General features: G+C 40.7%; 1 protein-coding gene across 6 annotated transcripts in view; it reads right to left on the bottom strand.

Annotated features, from left to right (window-relative positions):
- Nucleotides 1–22990, bottom strand: part of ENOX1 (ecto-NOX disulfide-thiol exchanger 1) — a 508731-nt gene that overhangs the window by 206555 nt on the left and 279186 nt on the right. The window contains exon 1 of one of the 6 annotated variants that reach the window (XM_048851047.2): nucleotides 768–871. The exons of the other annotated variants lie outside the window; for them this stretch is intronic. The gene's annotated coding sequence lies outside the window, so the exon portion shown is untranslated. Of the gene's footprint in view, nucleotides 1–767; nucleotides 872–22990 lie in introns of those variants that run through there. 6 annotated transcript variants of the gene reach the window in all.

Here is a 22990-nt window from a genome sequence, read left to right as displayed (position 1 = left end):
TTAAGTAATTTTTAGAGGTTTCTAAAATGTATTCATTATCATTTCTCTCTGCCTCCAAGTCCTGTATAATTGAACTCCTAGATCTAAGGCATCCTGGCTTTACAGACAGAGGGGTTTGAATTAATAAATGACAATCAAATTCTTTAAAAATTTCTAAAATACTTTTTTTCTATAAAATCTGTGGCATACTCAGAAGTACACGGTGGTTTCATGTGATATTATTTTGGTTCTAATTTGGCATAATTCATTTGAGCCTTTGTCACTGTGCCAATACAGCCACCCCAGGTTCATAGCAATCCAAACTTTATGTGACAGCATCACATGTTCTCCGTACAAAGCCTGCTAAGAGAGATGCTGGGAGATAGTTTTTAAGTCAACGTTTCTGGTGATAAAATCCATTAAAAGAAAAGCTCTGAGTCTCTTCCACTCACCTATGCCACACCCTCTTTGAATCCATCCACTCTTGTCACAGCCCATTCAGGATCCTTGTCTTCACCTGTAAGGCCTTACATAACCTCACCAATTTTATATTCCCTACTCCCCATCTCACCCCTTCCCTGCATGCCTCCCATCCCCCTCAATTTATTTTTCCAGTTTTCTTTTTTGTACACTCTTGGCTTCCTGAATTCACATCTGAGGCACTTTCCCTGGGGCTGCCAATAGCCCCTCTCTCATCCAAATAACTCCACCAGAGAGCACACTGGATAAGGAATCTGATCACAGCTCTAGCACATAGCTGCTGTCCAAACCTGGGCAAGTTACTTCACCTCTGTGTGTCTCTGTCTTCTCTTTTGTCCTTTGTCTGTCTCAACGAGTTAGACTTGTTGGGGAAGGATAGCCTCTCACAATGTGTTTGTACAGCACCCAGCACAACAGGTTCTCAGTCTCATTTGGAAGCTTTAGACACTATTGTAATATAAAAAACATTAGTGATAACCAGCAACACCCTTCCCTTCAAGCAATCCACCCTCCTTCCCTTCTCTGATAATCCTCTCCCTTTCCCGAAGTGCTGTCTTGCATGTTTGTTTATCTTATTTGAGTTATAAGTTCTTCAGGGCAGAAGTGTCTGTCTCTATTTTAGTAAAGTACAGTGTACATTTACTGCACTATATTCATGTTTTATAATAACAACACAAATTATTTATTTCTTTTTCTGTAATCCAGTATTTCCAGTCTTCACGATACAACCAGAAAAACCTGGAATCAACAGTGAAGCCAAAAACTTCCTAAGAACCATTACTCAGGAAGGGTGAACAGCCAGTCTAGAAGTAACTGTGAGAAACCTTGGTCAATTAGTTACCCATATTCATAAACAGCATTTGGTACGGCAATAAAAATCAATGGAAATCTGCCTGGAAGAAAACAAAGCAGAATGTAACCAGTGTAAACCAGCAGCACACTCTGCTTAACACATGTATTAATGAGGGTCACAAACAGTATATTAGTTACTTTTTAAACAAACATACTGTTAATGATGCCACTACAACTTTATGAATAAAGCATTTGGCCTGTAGCTATGAATGTGGTAACTTTCATAGCTTTTGACTTGTTAATTTATATTGTCATCTAATAAACTTCTTTACCAGTGCTCTCCTGGGACCAAATTCTGACTTCAGTCTATGAATATGCATATGACATAAATGATGCAACTAGGAAGGAAACTGTGCGGTGTAGCTGTTTTCCCCAAACTCACCTAGCTCACTGGCCTTCCTCTTGACCTCCAGCAGAGGACTATTCTGAGACAGAGCTTTGGGTCAAGGAAAGTGAAAATGGAACAGCAGCAAGTAGAGTGGTTTGGACAGTCCACATTTATTATTGTGTCAATGTTTCTTGGAGCGGGAAAGACTTGATGACATAATAGGCCTTTGCCGTCACTAAACATCTTCTGTGCTAGCTGGAACTGTAATTTGCATGAAACCAATAATGGACTTCCGTTCTTCTTCACTATGAAGTGGAAGGATGCTCTTGTGGATAAGGCCCTGGACTAAAATCCAGTCCAGAGATTTGGGTTCTATTCCCAGCTCTGCCTTAAAATTCCTGAGTGAACTTGAGCAAGTCATTTAATCTCTGTACTTCAGTTCCCCCATCAGAAAAAATGGGATAATTCTTTCTTTCTCCCACTGTTTGTCAGTCTTTTCTAGAGATTAGGGCTGTCAATTAATCATAGTTAACTCATGTGATTAACTCAAAAAAATGAGTCACGATTAAAAAAATGAATCGCGATTAATCGCACTTATAACAATAGAATACCAATTGAAATTTATTAAATATGTTGGGATTTTTTCTACATTTTCAATATTGATTTCAATTACAACACAGAATACAAAGTCCACGGTGCTCATTTTATATTATTATTTTTTATTACAAAATATATGCACTGTAAAAATGATAAACAAAAGAAACAGTATTTTTCAATTCACCTCATACAAGTACTGAAGTGCAATCTCTTTATTGTGAAAGTGTAACTTACAAATGCAGAGTTTTTTTGGTTACATAACTGCACTCAAAAACAAAACAGTATAAAACTTTAGAGCTACAAGTCGACTCAGTCCTACTTCTTATTCTGCCAATCGCTAAAACAAACAATATCACCTGAAAGTGAGAACAGGTGTTCACATGGCACTTTTGTAGCCGGTGTTGCAAGGTATTTACATGCCAGATATGCTAAACATTTGTATGCCCCTTCATGCTTCCACCACCATTCCAGAGGACATGCTTCCATGCTGATGATGCTCATTAAAAAAAGAATGCGTCAATTAAATTTGTGACTGTACTACTTCGGGGAAGAATTGTATGTCTCCTACTCTGTTTTACCTGCACTCTGCCTTATATTTCATGTTATAGCAGTCTTGGATGATGACCCCGCAAATGTTCATTTTAAGCACACTTTCACAGCAGATTTGACAAAACACAAAGAAGGTACCAATGTGAGATTTCTAAAAATAGCTACAGCACTTGACTCAAGGTTTAAGAATCTGAAGTGCCGTCCAAAACATCACAGGGACGAGGAGTGAAGCAGATTTTAGAAGTCTTAAAAGAGCAACACTCTGATGCGGAAACAACAGAACCCAAACCACCAGAAAAGAAAATCAGCCTTCTGCTGGTGGCATCTGACTCAGTTGATGGAAATGAACATGTATCAGTCCACTCTGCTTTGGATCGTTATCAAGCAGATCCCATCATCAGCATGGACCCATGTCCTCTGGAATGGTGATTGAAGCATGAAGGGACATATGAATCTTTAGTGCATCTGGCATGTAAATATCTTGCAATGCTGGCTACAACAGTGCCGTGAGAACACCTGTAAACAAGAAGCAGGCAGTATTATCTCCTGTGAATTGTAACCAATCTTGTTTGTCTGAGCGATTGGCTGACCAAGAAGTAGGACTGAGTGGACTTGTAGGCTCTAAAGTTTACATTGTTTTATTTTTGAATGCAGGTTTTTTTGTATGTAATTCTATATTTGTAAGTTCAACTTTCATGATAAAGAGATTGCACAACAGTACTTGTATTAGGTGAATTGAAAAATACTATTTCTTTTGTTTTTTACAGTGCAAATATTTCTAATAAAAATAAATATTAAGTGAGCACTGTACACTTTGTATCCTGTGTTGTAACTGAAATTAATATATTTGAAAATGTAGTAAACATCCAAAAATATTTAAAATAAATGGTATTCTATCGTTGTTTGGCAGCGCAATTAATCACAATTAATGTTTTTAAACTCTTAACAGCCCTACTAGAGATATTATACTAATGTATGTATTATGCCTAACTCCATGGCCCCCTGATCTACACCTGTATAACAACCTCCACTGTATTATATTGAGAGACTGTAGTTTTCACTGTAACCAACAACAAAAAAGGCAATGATCATAATTTTTCAAGGAACACTGGGAGAGGTGGGGAAATTGCAAGTTTCCTTTAAAGAGATTTCCAATGAAATTCACACTCTGTCAGCTGTAAATTACAGCTTGTATCTAAAGTTTATTTCTTAGTCATGCATAACAGCACTATGGTAAAGTAGGTTTTTTTTTGGTGTTTAGTTAAATATGGGAACCTAGGATGCAAACGATAAATGAAATAATTTATAAAAGCCTGCATGGGTATTTGTTTGTTTGTTTTTAACTTTTGTATTTCTCTCATTTCTTAATGAAACAACTGATTTCTGGTAAAAATGTGTAACAAAAACAAATGACAAAAATTAGTAAAAATCAAAATAAAATTTTAGAACACCTAATTGCATTGTCTGGGAAACAATAGGTGATCACAAAATTAGACTTCATCTTGATAAATCTGCTCAAGAGGTAGAGTCAGAGATGTGCATTCCACCTTCACTTTTGCAATTCCTGACTTCTGAGTGCTAACTTGGGCAACCTTAACCTTGCACTAATATCATTATTATATTTATTATTGATGCTTATTTATTATAAAACAAAATATTAATTTTTGCAGAAATCTTCATTTTACTTTTTATGTAGATTTGTCGTTTAGATTACAAATTCCTCAGAACAGAGACTGTCCATTTTTCTATCTTGTATATTACAAAGCACATCTCTGACACACAATAAATCACAATAATAGTTATGGAAGTGGTCACCAGGTGGCAATGATACAGTGGCTTGTATTTGTTTTTCCTCAGTGTGCAAACAAGATTTCAGTCATGGTAGAAAGGTAGTGATGGTTTTCGTTTTCTGATGGTGTTTCTTTGGGGGAGCTGTAACTTGGTGCAAGGCAGTTTACTCTCTACCGTCATCTGTCTAAGTAGAGTCAATTCTTGGGGCAGAGTTGCTCCCTGGGAACTGGGCACTGGTATTTAGGCTGAGATGCCTGAAAGATGGGGATTGTCTGTGTGCTGTCTGTAGCTTCCTCTGTTCCAGAAACAGGATATAAATACAGTATGAAACAAACCAGTTTAAGTTAGACTATACCAAGATTCTATGTCACTGATTTCCCCTGCAACAAGAATGGTTCTGACATCTGATACTGCTCGATGGAGAGAAAATTAAACAGATAGCACAATTTAAAGGGATTTTCAATAGGAATTTCCCTTAAGAGCTTGTTCATTTATTTGTTTAGTGCAACATCGTGTCTGAGCACCATACAAAATTAAGAGATACAGTATACCCATTATGGGATTTCTAATACTGTCTTTTCTGAAGCAACCAAAGACATGATACCAGACCTTTTTTCTGACCAGGTCTGGAAACTACTAACCTAAAAGTGGTCAGTTTCTGGCAACTGGCTTCCAAAAAAATCAATGTCACAGCAACTGTGACTTACTTAATTGAGAACCTCCTGTGTAAACTGGTGAGTCTTTTACTGAGAACGACCTGCTCTCTGCTCTCATTAATTGCAGCATACTTGGAGAGTTGGCTGAAAAAAGATCCAAATTCAAAATGTCTAAAGACAAATCCTTTTATTTTCCCATTCTGTTGTTATAGTATACCTTAGCAACTGCTAACAAAGAGATATTGTTCGGGTTGGAAGAGAATCTGAGGCAGTTTTTTATGAGCGATTAAACATTGAAGAGAATCTTACATATTTGCTCGATACAAGATCTGTTTATAATGTGGCCATGCCTCTGCCTAGCATGTTGTTCCCCTTATATGACAAAATAAAAGAAAACCATAAACAAAAAATATTTTCTTTGCCTCATGATAATTCAGTGCTGCCTTCTCAGTTTTCTACTCATGTCCCTCTAAGATCTTAGGGACATGATCCAAATCCTATTGAAATCAAAGGGAGTCTTTCTGATGACTTAATGGGAGAGAATAAAATCTTAGGTTATGTCTACACGAGGCACCTTTTAGTGACACAGCTGTGCCACTACAGCCGTGCAGCTAAAAGGGGCCGCAGTGTAGCCGCTGTTTGTCGGCAGGAGAGAGCTCTCCCATTGACAAAAATCTTCCAACCCCAACGAGCAGCAGTAGCTTTGGCGGCAGGAGAGGTCTCCTGCCGACATAGCACCGTTCACATCGGCGCTTTTTGTCAGCAAAACTTTTGTTGTTCGGGTGTGTAGGTTTTTTACACTCCTGAAAGACAAAACTTTTGTCATTCCGGTTTCAGTGTAGACAAAGCCTTAGCTGAGCAACAGGCACAGGAGATGGCTAAAGGGAGACTAATTTTTGGAAGGAAGGACCACTATGGAAAAGTAATATGATTGGACACAGTGCCAGTGAAGATTTGGGTGGCATTTGTGAAACAACAACATTTTTTTGGGGGGGGTGGGGGAATGGCTGTGATTAATTGAAATTCTTTTCTTGTATAGTGTTAAATAAAGCAACCTGAGTCAAGCAGACCAAATCTATGCACAGAGCTCCCATTAATGTCAATAAGATATCTGCACATTGATCTAGGGCAGCATATGACTCTGAACAGTTTCTCATGAGATTATTGCTCATGGTTAGAATAGGAATGACAGGATTGCTTAGATTACTAAAAAAAATATAATCAATGCTAATTTTCTGCCTGAAAAGTAACCAGATTAACATTTGTGGTGCAATATGCTTATTTAAAAGGTAATCTTATGCGTTAGGCACTCCTGACTGTCCAATAAAAGTCTTGCTTAGATTCATAAACACTTTTCTGCCGAAAACTATACTTATATGTTAGATTTATAGGCTGTTTTTTAATCTGAGCTGTAACAATTGTGCTATAGTATGTGTCATGTACTCTTTAATACAATTAAACACTTTGAGAATAGAATTATGTAGAATTACATTTAAATTCTCTTTTTAAAAAAATGCAAAGCAAAAACATTCTTTTTATGCATGTCCCCCATTTCCAGTGATTAATTTTATCTCCAGTATTTGATCCAATGATTTAGCTACCTCTCATTGCCTCTCCCATGAATTGTTTATGCAGCAACCTGGCAGAATGATTTGCATATCACAGGAAGGATCCTATTATGTGTTCCCAGAGGTACAGTTTCACCAACTGTATCACTTTCTGCCACGTAGGCATATCCCCAAAGTACTGGGTCTAGCTAATACAAAAAGGCATTTCATGGCTGCCAAAGGCTATTAGGCATTAATGGTGCAGTTACAAAAAGTTCAATAGCTTACAACTTATCTCTCCCTTTGTCTTCCAAAAATTAGACAGACTAATTTCCTCTATCACAGAGAGATCACTGATCATTACATTCAAGTGTATTCTGATCAATTTGTTTTAGGTACAGCCTAAAATATTAAAATCACAGAATCATAGAACTGTAGGGCTGGAAGGGATCTCAAGAGGTCATCAAGTCCAGCCCCCTGGGTTGAGACAAGACCGAATAAACATAGACTGTCCCTGCCAGGTGTTTGTCCAACCTGATCTTAGAAACCCTTCAGTGATGTGGATTCCGCAACCTCCTTTGGAAGCCTATTGCAGAATTTAACTATCCATATAGTTAGGCTATGGCTACGCTACAGTTTACGTGGGCATAAGTTACGTCGCTCAGTGGCCATCCCCGAGTGACATCATTTATGCCACTTTAAGCGGCTGGGTGGACTGAAGTGTCGGTGTGGACAGAAGCTCTCCCACTGACATAGCTACTGCTGCTCGCAGGGGCTGGAGTAATTAGAGAGCTTACAGTGGCATAGCTGCATCAGTGCAACTGCACCGCTGTAAACTCTCTAGTGTAGTCATAGCCTTAGAAAGATTTTCCTAACATGTAACCTAAATCTCCCTTCTCAAGACTAAGCCCATTTCTTCTTGTCCTGCCTTTTGAGGACATGAAGAACAATTGATCCCTGTTCAGCCCTTAACATATTTGAAGACTGGCATAAGGTTTCCCTTTAGTCTTCTTTTCTCAAGACTGAACATGCCCATTTTTAATCTTTCCTCATCTGTCAGGTTTTCTAAACCTTTTATCATTTTTTGTTGTTCGCCTCTGGCCTCTCTCCAATTTATCCACATCTTTGCTAAAATGTGGGACTCAGGAGTGGACGAGGTCCTCTAGCTGAGGCCTCACCCATGCTGAGTAGAGTGGGACAATTACCTCCCGTGTCTTACATACAACACTCCTGTTAATACATCCCACAATGATATTAGGCTCCATCACATTGTTGACTCATATTCAATTAAGCAAGACACAAATGCACTAAGAAACAAAAGTGACTATCAAAGAGGGAAATCATGTTTAGATGCACAATGGTAATTCAGCACACAATGGAAGAGTGGGTGAAGAGGTAGCAATGGAAAATATATGTTGACTTCAGTATCATTATGTAGGGTCTGGGGGTATAACCCCACTGCCACAGTGAAAGATCACATATGTGAGATTTCAGGAGAATTGATTCAGTTTGGGTAAAATTAGGAATGTGGCATCTGAACTGGGTTTATAACTTAAAGATAGCAGCAGATGTCTTTTCAGATAGTACCCCAGAGAAAAGTGGATAATTTACCTCAGCTGCCATTGTACAATAGGTGTCACACCTCTTTCTTTGTCCTCCTGGCTTGTACTAACAAAACCACACAGGATCTGTTTCTTAATATCACAGATGGTTGGAATTGGAAAGGTGGTTGGGATACAGAGTCGCTCATTTCTGGTCACTAGTACAACTTGGTCCAGTGAGCTGTGACTAAAAGTTGTTACCATCTAATGACTGAAGAGTGGATTACACAGTGGCACTAACTGGGACCCCTTTTGGCAGTCTCAGTGAAGCAGTAAAAGAAAGAATGAGTATGGCTGTCTCCTCAGGTCAGAGTTGAGAAATACTGGCAGGGCAGGATGGAAAAGCCTGCATTGTTCCTGCCCATGCTGTCCTTGTTTCATAGAGAGGGCCTATCTCCAGGTCTGTCAGTGTGGTCTCTTTCACCAGCATTAAATTCACAAATACACTGTCCCAAAATTTACAGTTTGTAAAATTAAAAAAGGGTGTGTGGTTATAAAACACAATACGAGTAGAGATGCCCTCAGAATATTTAAGCTTTATTCCCCTACAACACAGGAAACTCAAAACAAAACATCTTTGTGCTGGTGCATGAGAACCAAAAAAAATGAAATGAACCTGTCTAGTTTCACTGCCCCAGCATGTACTGGCAGGAATCCTGAGGGAATTTCCAAACTTAATACTCACTTAAGAACATTTATCGTTTCTTGAAGTGGATGCCTGTAATAGAATCTGCAAAGCATAAGGGAAGGGCATGGTCCTGAAGCCCACTGGGCCTGGGAAGTAACAAGTTCTGCAAGAACTCAGTGAGTGACTGTTTGCTATTAAGACTGTAGGGTAGAGAAAAAATGTCTCTGAGTTTGTGTACCTAACACTAAAAAAGTCTGTCTGTTGCTCAGAAGGAAATAAACAGGAGTGAGAAAGGGTGGTAAGCAGTTAACTCACGACTTGCTGGCTAGAATCTAGAAGGCTGGCAATGGAAAGAACAATGTTGAATGATCAGAGGTAGTTAGACTGTTCCTAACATGGGATCTGCTACAGAAGCGTGAGCCTCATACAATGCCAGTTTAACACAAGAGAGACTTTATTGGACACACATTCACACTAAGACAGCACAGACACCAGTTGCCCCAACTGCCCCTCAGAACTTCCTATCACATCCTCGCCACCCCCTTGAATACAATAATCTGAGAGGATCTTCAGACAGTGCAAAAAGCTGTACTCTAATTAGGAGAAAGCAGGAAGAGGGGCTGAATCCCTGGGCTGCATTGAAAGCAGCCAGCTATGTTCTTAATGTGCCGATCATTAGTGTGTCTAGGCACCTTGAATCTCATCCATCTATTCTTCCCCTGGAAAAACATCACCATTCTGCAGCCACTGTATTAAGGGAAGGTCTTCACTGATAGATGAATCTCACATTGCATACTCACATCAGGAAATCTCTGGTCACCCTGATCTGTGGTAGTTAAAGATTCCACAAATGCAGGCTTGCTACTGAGAAAGCCCAGTCATCAAGTACTTCACCATTGCTCCATCCGGCGCACTCACAATTGTTCTGGTAGCCTGAGCAGTCTTAGAGAGGTGGTTGCTGAGCTTGCCAGGCTCCAGCCCATTGAGGGTCTATAAAAAATTAGCACTGGACCCTTGATGTAGATCAAGATTTGGTTGGGGAGCAGAGCACAGAAGACCAAGTGGAGATAGGACAGCTGAATTGCTCCAGAGTTGGGAGCAGCTTTGCCGGAGGAGGTGCAGTTGCCAGTTATAACACTGAGCATTATGGGGGAGGAATAAGAAAAGTCAGATAAGGAGAGTCTGCTCAACTGTGAGCTTTTAAAGGCCACAGCATGGAAATTTGTAATGAGGAGATTGTCTACATGTGCTATATTCACCATGTCTGTTATCATGACCTGTTGATTGGAAAAAGACAAAGATACTGTTAGAGATTGGGTGTGGCTGGAACCCACTTGCTACTAGCTTCTCAAGTAACTTTGCCCAAAGGAAGGATTTGTGTAAAACTAAATAGTCAAAAAACCCACTACTTTAGAATGATGGCATTTGGGATATTCTGGGAGACACGCATTCAGATTTTGTTCATTGTAGTAGGGGAACAGTGTAATCTACGTGTAATGTTGTATTACATTTGGATACATTTGTTTCATATAGAGGATTTATAGCACTAACCAGAGCAATTTCAAATCCCAAAATATTTATTCCAGGCTTGTGAAGTGGCATGATATTTTTCATCCCATCTTGACTGGAAGAAAGAATAGATTCAGGTTATAAATTGTTTTGTATTACTTGTTAATGCTAACAGCTTTTCTATATCTGCTGGTGGTTGAAGGGACAAGAGGGAGATGGATAATGTTTTACATATAAAATCATAGAGTCGAAGAAACATAAAAAGCTTTGTTTTCAACATTGCATTTATGTTTAAGCCATTCAAGTGACAAGAACTGGTTGTCTTGGAAGCAATCTGCAATTGTGTGAAATCCTTCATCTGTCCAATATGTGAAATATTTATTTTCTGCAGCTGATTCAGTAAACCCAGGCTAGGAGAGGAAGGTGGGCTATAGTTTGTCATTCTCAAGTCTCAGTTCCAGAGACAACCAGATTAGATTGGGCCATGGGGGAAGGAGAGAAAGCCCAGTTGTGGTACAGGTTGTTAGTAGAAATAAATGAGAGAAGTACCGGATGTAGCTCTAGAGAAGCTTTAGGGGGGATTGTGTAGCAAAGTGATGCTACTCTCATATTGTTTTTAGTGAGGCTGCAAAATTATATAGGTTCCAAAAAGTGAGGGGAACCCCCATCTCTTTCTTAGACAATTACTTCCTTGGGAGATTAATTCTCTGTCATTTATTTCTCCATAAAAATTGCTTATTTTTTTATATAATAGAGGAGGTTTTTGTGGTTGGGAAGGAATTAATTATGGGGGTAACACTTGGAGGTGGTCCAGACAAGATGCTCATTTTGATCCCTTCCAGTACTATGATTCTATGATTTACCAAGCGATCCAGATGGCTCTGAGTCAGTGACCTGTTTTATACAAGTACTTTCAGTACAGAGTCATACTTTAAAGAAAATATTATATTTTTACCACCCAGAGAAGTCTTGCATTAGAGGCCCTTGATGCCACTGATATTGTAAGCAGATTGTGGGTTCACATTCAAGAGGCGCTTCAATAGTTGAATTGAATTAAGTCAGGTGGAAGGCAGCAGCCTTCCCAGGGCCAACTTTGTTAAGTGAGAACTCACAACGAATGCCATCAACTTGGCGACCAAACATTGCTCAGCGATCTCCCAGTCATCAGAGCAGCAAATCCTAAAGTTCGTCCTCAGGGCCATACAACATGCCAAATAGGCCCTGGAATAAGAATCCTTCAACTTAATATTGAAGGACTCTCATTAGCAAAATGGGAGTACCTTGGAAACTTGCTGAAGACTTACAACATTGATATCCTCATGTTGCAAGAGACCCATGTTGGCAATGACCAAGAGGCTAGGCACTAAAAATCCAGCCAAACTCAATAGCCTCCAAACTGGTGGAGAACACAAAAGGACCACTTGATAAATACAGAAGAAGAGAAGTGTATCAACAACTTCACTGAACACTTGCATCAATCTCCCAAGGAGAACCTTCCACTGTCAGCACTGAGGAAGTAAAAGAAGGCCTTACCGTAATGAAAAAAGGGAAGGCTGCAGGTCCTGATGGTATTCCGCCAGAATTCCTCCACCATCTCAGCCCTAAAGGATTCCAATGACTAGCAACATTGCACTCCGTTACCTTATGGACAATATGGATCCCTGAAATATGGTGTGTGGCAGTGCTAATTGCCATTCCAAAGCCTGGAAAGTGGGAAGCTATAAGCCAAATTTCTCTTTTATGTACAACCTATAAACTTCTTGAAGGTATCATCCTCAAAAGAATATGCCCTTTTAATGAGCCAGTTATCCCTGTTCAACAGGCAGGCTTCTGGCCAAAACGTAGTTGTTGTGACCAAGTTCTGGCACTCACAACTCACATTGAGGCTGGCTCTCAAAAAAACGTAAATACTGACGTGGTATTTGTTGACCTGTCACCTGCATATGACACTTATTGGATTAAGGGCCTGATGCTGAAACCTGATAAAATTATACCTTGCTACCAAACACTTTGCCTGCTGCAGACCATGCTGAGTAACAGATGCCTGCGGGTGTACCTGGGTAATAAGACCAGCTCATCCCATATCATAAACAGCGGGCTACCACAAGGCTTTGTACTTTTGCCAACCTTTTTTAATATTTATATAAGTGACATGCCTCCAACTAAATCACAAAAATTTAGATATGCAGATGAACTTGCCATGACAATCCAAGCATCAAACCTCCATGACATTGAGAAAGCATTAACTGAGGACCTCCAAAATATGGAACAGTATTTCCAGAAACGGGGGCTCAAACCAAACCCTGGAAAAACAATAGTAAGCACATTTCATCTAGATAATAAGAGTGCCAAACACACATTGAAAGTAGCTTTCTGTGGTAAAACTGTGCAACACGATTATACTCCAACATATCTCAGAGTGAAACTTGACCACACTATCTCCTTCCATGATCATCTTGAGAAGGTAGCTGCAAAGGTAAAAATGAGAGCAAACATAATCCAGAAACTAGCAGGTACAACTTGGGTGCATCAGCATCAGTGTTGCAAACATCTGCAATAGCACTTGCATATTCAGTAGCTGAATGTTGTGCACCAGTATGGAGCAGACGCAGCCACATGTGACTTGTGGATGCAGCCCAGCTGAATACAGTGATGCGTGCATCACAGGAACCCTTAAGTTGACTCCAACACCATGGCTACCTGTCCTAACATCACTCCCCCACCGATACGCAGAACTGCTGCAACATTCCACGAAGCTCAGCGAACCTGTGAAAACAGATGGCTTCTTATTCACCAAGACCTTGACAACGCCCTCCCGCAATGTCTTAAGTCTCCCAAGCCTTTCTGGGAATATTCGCTTAACCTCATGCAGTCAGGCTATGATGAGGAGGAGGCTTGGTAAGCAGATTGGGTTAAACAAGACTTAAAAAATAAGCACCTTGTGCCAGATCCCACGCAGAAGGTTCCTGAGTTTGACCTTCCATGGTCATCTTGGTCAACTCGGAACCAAATTTGAACCAACCATGGTAGATGTGGACATCTAATGCACAAATGGAAAATCAAGGACTCCTCGGTGTGTGAGTGGTTCCCCACAACAGAGCACTGAACACATCACTACCTACTGCCCAAGTTATAAATACGAAGCAGGCATCACTGCAATAAATTCTGCTACTCCTGATGTAGCCATTTGGCTCGATCAACTTCAAGTGAAATTGTAGTTGCTGCTCTACACCAGCCATACGACAGAAGAAGAGATTAAATTACATTTAGAAAGTATAAGACTTACGGTGTGTGTGGGGTGGGAGATGAAGTCCAATCATTTCTCAATTTAAATTGTACCATAGTTGAGGTACAAATATTCGACTTTCATTTTTTGTGTAACAATTGAGAAGTTTTATACTGTTAATATTCAATAACAAAAATAGAAAAATAATTTCACAAATCTGGTGGCAAGCACACCTTCAGTTCAGGTTACTTTCTGATCATAGTCCACTTTGTAATTCCTGTGATGCCGTAAACCAGTTCTTGCCAAGTCTGTTGGCATCAGCTGAGCACTGACAAATTCATAGCTGGAAACCAGAGCAGCTCATCTATGTAATATTGTTCAAGATAAGCGTTAGACTTGTAGGGATGTGTTTAGTCTCTATAAAAGTTATATATTCCAAGTTGCTGCATGCATCAGTCTTTTCTTGTAATGTCTATATTCTATGCTATAAGGTAAAATATAAGTTCATTTTATAATTGTAAAAATGCCAGCTCTGAACTTGTGAATTCAAATGGGAAGAGCGGCTCCCCCCAGTCATCCAAGAGGGCTATCAAAATTAAATGGACTATTGTCAGAAAAAAGCTTTGATGGTTGCACCATCCATCTATGGAGAAGTACATGCAGAAGGCCTCATTAAGTTTAGAAGTGTGTGCAACAAGAGTGATGTAGTGGTGGGAGTCTGCTATAGACCACCAGACCAGGGGGATGAGGTAGATGAGGCTTTCTTCCAGCAACTCACGGAAGCTACTAGATCGCATGCCCTGATTCTCATGGGTGACTTTAATTTTCCTGATATCTGCTGGGAGAGCAATACAGCGGTGCATAGACAATCCATGAAGTTTTTGGAAAGCGTAGGGGACAATTTCCTGGTGCAAGTGCTAGAGGAGCCAACTAGGGGGGGCGCTTTTCTTGACCTGCTGCTCACAAACCGGGTAGAATTAGTGGGGGAAGCAAAAGTGGATGGGAATCTGGGAGGCAGTGACCATGAGTTGGTTGACTTCAGGATCCTGACGCAGGGAAGAAAGGTAAGCAGCACGATACGGACCCTGGACTTCAGGAAAGCAGACTTCGACTCCCTCAGGGAACGGATGGCCAGGATCCCCTGGGGGACTAACTTGAAGGGGAAAGGAGTCCAGGAGAGCTGGCTGTATTTCAAGGAATCCCTGTTGAGGTTACAGGGACAAACCATCCCGATGAGTCGAAAGAATAGTAAATATGGCAGGCGACCAGCTTGGCTTAATAGTGAAATCCTAGCGGATCTTAAACATAAAAAAGAAGCTTACAAGAAGTGTAAGGTTGGACATATGACCAGGGAAGAGTATAAAAATATTGCTCGGGCATGTAGGAATGAAATCAGGAGGGCCAAATCGCACCTGGAGCTGCAGCTAGCGAGAGATGTCAAGAGTAACAAGAAGAGTTTCTTCAGGTATGTTGGCAACAAGAAGAAAGCCAAAGAAAGTGTGGGCCCCTTACTGAATGAGGGAGGCAACCTAGTGACAGAGGATGTGGAAAAAGCTAATGTACTCAATGCTTTTTTTGCCTCTGTCTTCACTAACAAGGTCAGCTCCCAGACTGCTGCGCTGGGCATCACAAAATGGGGAAGAGATGGCCAGCCCTCTGTGGAGATAGAGGTGGTTAGGGACTATTTAGAAAAGCTGGATGTGCACAAGTCCATGGGGCCGGACGAGTTGCATCCGAGAGTGCTGAAGGAATTGGCGGCTGTGATTGCAGAGCCATTGGCCATTATCTTTGAAAACTCGTGGCGAACTGGGGAAGTCCCGGATGACTGGAAAAAGGCTAATGTAGTGCCAATCTTTAAAAAAGGGAAGAAGGAGGATCCTGGGAACTACAGGCCAGTCAGCCTCACCTCAGTCCCTGGAAAAATCATGGAGCAGGTCCTCAAAGAATCAATCCTGAAGCACTTGCATGAGAGGAAGGTGATCAGGAACAGCCAGCATGGATTCACCAAGGGAAGGTCATGCCTGACTAATCTAATCGCCTTTTACGATGAGATTACTGGTTCTGTGGATGAAGGGAAAGCAGTGGATGTATTGTTTCTTGACTTTAGCAAAGCTTTTGACACGGTCTCCCACAGTATTCTTGTCAGCAAGTTAAGGAAGTATGGGCTGGATGAATGCACTATAAGGTGTGTAGAAAGCTGGCTAGATTGTCGGGCTCAACGGGTAGTGATCAATGGCTCCATGTCTAGTTGGCAGCCGGTATCAAGTGGAGTGCCCCAAGGGTCGGTCCTGGGGCCGGTTTTGTTCAATATCTTCATAAATGATCTGGAGGATGGTGTGGATTGCACTCTCAGCAAATTTGCGGATGATACTAAACTGGGAGGAGTGGTAGATACGCTGGAGGGGAGGGATAGGATACAGAAGGACCTAGACAAATTGGAGGATTGGGCCAAAAGAAATCTGATGAGGTTCAATAAGGATAAGTGCAGGGTCCTGCACTTAGGACGGAAGAACCCAATGCACCGCTACAGACTAGGGACCGAATGGCTAGGCAGCAGTTCTGCGGAAAAGGACCTAGGGGTGACAGTGGACGAGAAGCTGGATATGAGTCAGCAGTGTGCCCTTGTTGCCAAGAAGGCCAATGGCATTTTGGGATGTATAAGTAGGGGCATAGCAAGCAGATCGAGGGACGTGATCGTTCCCCTCTATTCGACATTGGTGAGGCCTCATCTGGAGTACTGTGTCCAGTTTTGGGCCCCACACTACAAGAAGGATGTGGATAAATTGGAGAGAGTCCAGCGAAGGGCAACAAAAATGATTAGGGGTCTAGAACACATGACTTATGAGGAGAGGCTGAGGGAGCTGGGATTGTTTAGCCTGCAGAAGAGAAGAATGAGGGGGGATTTGATAGCTGCTTTCAACTACCTGAAAGGGGGTTCCAAAGAGGATGGCTCTAGACTGTTCTCAATGGTAGCAGATGACAGAACGAGGAGTAATGGTCTCAAGTTGCAGTGGGGGAGGTTTAGATTGGATATTAGGAAAAACTTTTTCACTAAGAGGGTGGTGAAACACTGGAATGCGTTACCTAGGGAGGTGGTAGAATCTCCTTCCTTAGAGGTTTTTAAGGTCAGGCTTGACAAAGCCCTGGCTGGGATGATTTAACTGGGAATTGGTCCTGCTTCGAGCAGGGGGTTGGACTAGATGACCTTCAGGGGTCCCTTCCAACCCTGATATTCTATGATTCTATGATTCTATGATTCATTCCATCAGTTAAAATGCTGGAATAAGGTAATAAAGATAGTTGACATGAAAAATTTTCATCTGTTTGTTGTTTGGGCTCTTACAAGGGCTAGAGCTAAGAAGCAAAAAGTAGAGAGCCCCAGGGTGAACCTGGGTTAGGCCTAAAAGACATGCAGTGGACAGATTACTACATCTCTGTCACCTTTTGGAAACATTGACTGAATTCATTTGTGCATATATATTGCTTGCTTTAAGCTGTAAATAACTCCCATTTCTTTTTCCTAGTTATAAATAAATCCTTAATTAGTTTACTATAAGATTGTCTTGTACCACATTGCCAATTTTGGGTTGACGTATTCCTGGAGGTTTCATCACTCGACAAAATATTTAATTAAAGATTAATCTTTAATTCCTGAAGACTCCAGGACAATCCTGGAGGGGTGATAACCCTAGTTGCCCTTGGTATGAGATCTAAGGTACAAGTTGATCTGGGGTAAGTGACTGGTCTCTTGGGACTGGGAGCAACCTGAATATTTTGTCATTTTTGGTGTAAGTGACTATTTATCACTAAGTCTGCCGTGGTGGTAAGATAGACTGGAGAGCCCAATAGGACTGCCTTTGACTTCATGGTAAGACTGTTACAGTGATCCAGACATTCACATTTGCTATGGGGTTGGTGAAATCTAATTACAGAACATACCATCAGCCTGTGGTGTCTGCCCTGCTTTTGACAGTCTGCCTTGAGGTAGGCACTCGTGGTCATGAACCACTCCAAACAGCATGACAGTTCCAAGATTTTAGCAGTAAACATCAGGTCATACACTAACACTTTATATGGCTTGAAAGACCAGACTGCAAGCTCTCAGGTGATGCACAGCATTAGTCCTACCTAAAATGAAGCTGGCATTGAAGGGTCGGGGAGGAGGGAAAGGACAGGGAAGAAGGCAAGATGGTATCAGAATGGTGCCATTACACACAAGGCTCACCCTGGTGAGACACGGATGCTATACACTGTTGGAAAATTAGGATTACTGGCTTCCCACTGATGGGAAACATTTGTCTCTAGGCATAGTTGTTCACAACTACCCTAAAATGGTAACAGCACCCTGTTCCAGTAGTGCTGCTTTGGCACTGGTCCTGGGACTTATATAGTAAGTCTCTGACTCTTGTGTAATGTTCAGTCCCTGGGATGTGACAGTTAGTTATAAACTTAGGAACGTAGGCTGTTGTAGGCCATGCCTTTGGTTTTATTGCATCTGTATACATTACTTCCTCCAGTTAAAGTGTTACAATAACTTTAGACACTTGCTGTGCATCATGTTTATACTTTCCCAACCAGATCACTTGAGGAGAGGTTGCTGTACTCCAAGTGCAACAAACTGCACTATGTACAAAAAGAGCCTTCTTGCATACCACTCCATATGCTTGAAATGTCTCCCCCCTCCTCCTCCACACACACTAGTGTACATAAAGTACCTTCCCTCTTCCTCAAATACTGAGAAGCCATCTGTGCTGCAAAGCATTCCATCTGTATCGGCAACTGGTCCAGTGATGTGCTGCCAATGTTTCAACAAAGGGCTCCCACAAAAATGTTCCCCTTAGCCTATAATAAACCCCATGTCCCAAGGGAGTGTGTGCTCATAGACTGGGGAAACTATTCATTTGTTTTTTCCATTTCAACAAAACGTTTCGCCAGAACCACGGAAGGAGGCAGCAGTGTTTGGCAAACAAACTTGTGGTATATGCCCTGGAAATATTCACTTTGTTCCTGAAAATAGAGATCAAATCTATTGACAGTACAGAACAATGCTCACTGCGCACACTTAAGAATAGATGAAAACAGTGGGTTGGTATGAGCACCTTTTAGAGAGGCCAGAGGGAGCCTCTCTTGGAAATTTTTAGGAGCTACAGGCATGAGAATTATAAGGAGAGAGTGAGCAAATTATAAGGAGAAAAACATCCCTCCCCTCAACACTGAACTAGTCACTGACCAAGATTTGAAAAAGTAACTAGTGGTTTTGGATGCCTCCATTTCTGGGTGCCCAACTTGAGACTAAACAGCAGGTTTTCCAGAGCAAAAGCAGACAAATCCAAAACGTAAAAAAATTTGGTTGTTGTTTTAGTCCAATAAGGATCATAAAATTAACATCAAAAGATTCCTATCAAATTAAATGATTGTATTTATCTATATTATGAAAGTTACTATAACTACGCAGCAGGGAGCAATTTAAATAGTATTTTTAGATTTTTCTTACCTTAACTGCAAGAAGAATAAGGAAAGGTCTGGTCTATCTCCTAGCAATGCAACTAGTGATGGCCCATCTGTTCCACAGAGACTTCTCTTATAGGAAAACTTTGGTAATTTACCTTTATGGGCCCAATTCAGCAAAGCACTGAAGCACATTCTTGAGTCATCCCAATATAGCAAAGCTTCAGCATATGCTAATGTTTAGGCACATATTTAAGTGCTCTGTTGAATAGGCAGGGACTTAAGCATATGTTTAAATGCTTTGCTGAATCAGGGCCTATGTTTCCTACGATTGTACAAAGCACTCTGAACTACTTTGTTAAACAGAGTATTTATTACAGTCTCTTTCTTCAGAGTGAGATAATGGAATGTGCAGCATTCCAACCTCCCACCAACAAGACAGTGCTATGAGTGCTTAAGGCTGAATTCTAAAAGGTGCCTACAGGGTTCAGTGCTCAAATCCCAATGCCAGTAGGGACTATTGAAAACCCCATCCCATTCCTGTCCTGCCAAGTAAGGAAAATATTGTGACAAAATGAATCTTAAATGTATGTATTCAGTCCAAATACTAATTTGCCTCTCTAAAATATTTGAAATGGTATCCCTTCACTATTTATTATTAGTGTATTACACTTGCTCCAGGGATGGACATAAACTGACTATACGATCCGACCACCTTAAGCACCTTGCCAGAGATCGAGCTGGGTGGTGCTCAATATGCACGATGGCCTCATTCCTTTGGGATTTGCCATGGCGATGATGAGTTGCTCCTAGAAGCCCCAATGGGGTAGGGGCTATACATACACGTAGTAAAACACCATCCCTGCTCTAAAGAGTCTACGTACATAACATAGGCAAAAAGTGGTAGAAAGTAAATCATATTATTCCCATTTTACAGACAGTGAACTGAGGCAAAGAGAGATTTAAGTGACTTGCTCAGGGCCACAAAGGGGACTTGTAGCAGACACAGGAATGGAACCCAGTTCTCTGAGTCCCAGTGCAGTGCAGTGCCTTAACCACAGGGCCATCCTTCTCCCTATTTACATCATAAACATGCAAAAACTTAATACAGATAAGCATTTTGCAAACATTTGTGAATTAATCCTCACAACACAAGAATCATCACCATACTAAACACATTATCATCCTTATTTAACACGAGGATCAAAGAGGTTGTGACTTGTCCAAAATGACACAAGAAGTTAACAAAGCTGGCAACAGAATCCAAGCCCTATTACGGGCTAGTCTTGTGCCTCATCCTCAAGAGTATCCTTAAACACCAGAAGGTGTGAGTTAATTGCTTTCTCACTTTTTCTCCCCTAACACTCCAACAACTTGTCTTATTTTGCCAGAAGACTCCCAATTTCAGCCAGACTATCCAGTGCTCCTGGTCTCTTCAAGAAAACTATTTTCCCCCCTGCTGTTACACTCCCAAAGCTATTACATGGATGGCTGGGCTGATACCTAGGGAGGTGGTGGAATCTCCTTCCTTAGAAGTTTTTAAGGTCAGGCTTGACAAAGCCCTGGCTGGGATGATTTAATTGGGGATCGGTCCTGCTTCGAGCAGGGGGTTGGACCAGATGACCTCCTGAGGTCCCTTCCAACCCTGATATTGTATGATTCTATGATTCATTTTTGTGCCATATTCAAGTTCCTTTGTAATACATGCATCTGACACATTGTGAAGAATGTGGGAGCAAGAATGGAGGAGTCAGGTGACTCCACAAATTAACAGTCAGCCCACCTGCCTGCCCACAGCTTCTGGTAAGAAAAGCTCCTCTCCTCACTACTGCAGTAATGAGTTAGCCTTCAGTGCAAATGAAACTGCAAGACAATAACATTGCTCAGGACATTTGAGAGTGGGATGGTTTACTGCAATTTCTGACATGGTTTTGAAACATCTCCTGGTTTCTGCATCTTCACCAGAAATAATCAGTTCAATTTACTAACGATCAATAATAATTCCTTTGTTTATTTAACTAATTAGATTTAAATGCAAAACATGTTTACAATTTTTTTATAAACTCTTTCCCCTTACATTTCCAGCACATTTAAGCTCGTTTTATTTACTAAAATAAATAAACAAAAAATGCTAGTTTTGTGCATTTTTAATTCAATTTGGATTTTTATCCAAATGGAGCTTGACACATCACAAGTAATGTATTAATCTTCATCTACTAAAGGAATGCATCATTCACCATTTTCTAAAACAACAAATGTAAAAAATAAGAATCAGAATAAATGTAAGTAAAGCGACACAATTGGTTAAATAAATAGATATAGTGCATCTTCCTGACTGGCAAAAAGCACCACCAAATTTAGTGTAGAGGCTACATTTAGCTACAAAGCAACATGTTTTCATGTTTACCCACCAATGAGAATCAGCCTTCAGGAAAATAACGAAAAAGTACAAATGCAAAACACAATTTAAATTGATGATTTAAATTGAGGTTTCCAGCTTGCTGATTTAAATCACTTTGACTTCAGTCAATCCATCCTGTGGTCCTTCTCTATAGTAGCCACAACCCTTGGCAGAGACCAAACCTGCCAGCCTAGTAAAGAGGCTCTGCATGGGCCCCATGGACATGTCTCCCTGTCCAAACAATGGCTTTTATAGATTTAGCAGCCTTTTTGTCCCAGCAGTGAAAACTTTCTCCAAATGCACAGACATAAATATCTTGGGTTAAAACCCTTAACAGTGCTTTTAATGGTGCGTACCTTTAAGGTCACCGCAGAGCTGCAATCTGAGAACCTGATCACTGAAGGTAGGATCAGTCAGTATTGCAAGAATTACTGCAGAATGTTAGCTCTGCCAATAAAATAGTGACGGACCTATTACGTGTGTGTATAGATTTCTTTTCCAAAGGACCGTGCACTAAAGGATCTGTGTACTAAAGCTGGACAACAGGGAGTGTGCTAATAAAGTACTAGTCTCTGCACAAGCCCACCTCTGATATATAACTGAAGGACCTATCCCCTTTCTACACTTTGGCAACATTTGTATATCTTGTCATGCCAATAAAGCCTCTTTCAATCGAATATAAACTTTCTCTTGGTACTTTTTTTTAAACCCATAACTTGCTGTTTAGTTTTTTTCAAATAATACTTTTTCAAAAACCCTATTCACACACACACACACACACACACACAGCCTTATAACTTCTTATTTTCTCCCAACCTGTTTTTTATTAATCAATTTTGTTGCAATCAAGAGCTCAGTTTTCACATTAATTAAGTTAACTAAAAATAGGTATACATCTCTCTGTTACAACTAATAGGCATTTATTAAAGCAGGTCTCAAGTACTGTTAAAAAAAAACAACACACCTCTTCCCTGTTAAAAAAGCAATAAAGGCTTTAAGGATAAAATTTAACAAAAAGATGGTGAGGGAAATCCAGAGACATAAAATTCTGTTCTGGCATCTATAAGGCAGTTAGTTGACCACCAAAATAACTCTAACTACATTAGAGTCAAGTAAACAGCATTAAATAAATGGTTGCAAGTATTCATTCCAATTGAAAAATGAATTTGCTGTGGCTGGGCACAGCCCCCTTTTATGTTTGCTTCCCACAAATGCCTGTGCAAAACAAATCTGAAGAGTGCACGCTCTATGATTCCCTTGTAGAACTGGTGTAACTGATACAGGATTGGCACCGTTTGACACAGCTGGAGGTAACACGGTCCCCAGAATTCTCTGGCAGAGCCACTGCATAAACGTAATTACACCAGTCAAGGATCTGACTTTCTGCACCCTTCTTAG

The sequence above is a fragment of the Caretta caretta genome, chromosome 1 (assembly GCF_965140235.1).
Source record: "Caretta caretta isolate rCarCar2 chromosome 1, rCarCar1.hap1, whole genome shotgun sequence".
In the NCBI taxonomy this organism is placed as follows: Eukaryota; Metazoa; Chordata; order Testudines; family Cheloniidae; genus Caretta; species Caretta caretta.
The sequence above is the reverse complement of the archived record's forward strand: the minus strand, read 5'-3'. Positions and strand labels throughout refer to the sequence as shown.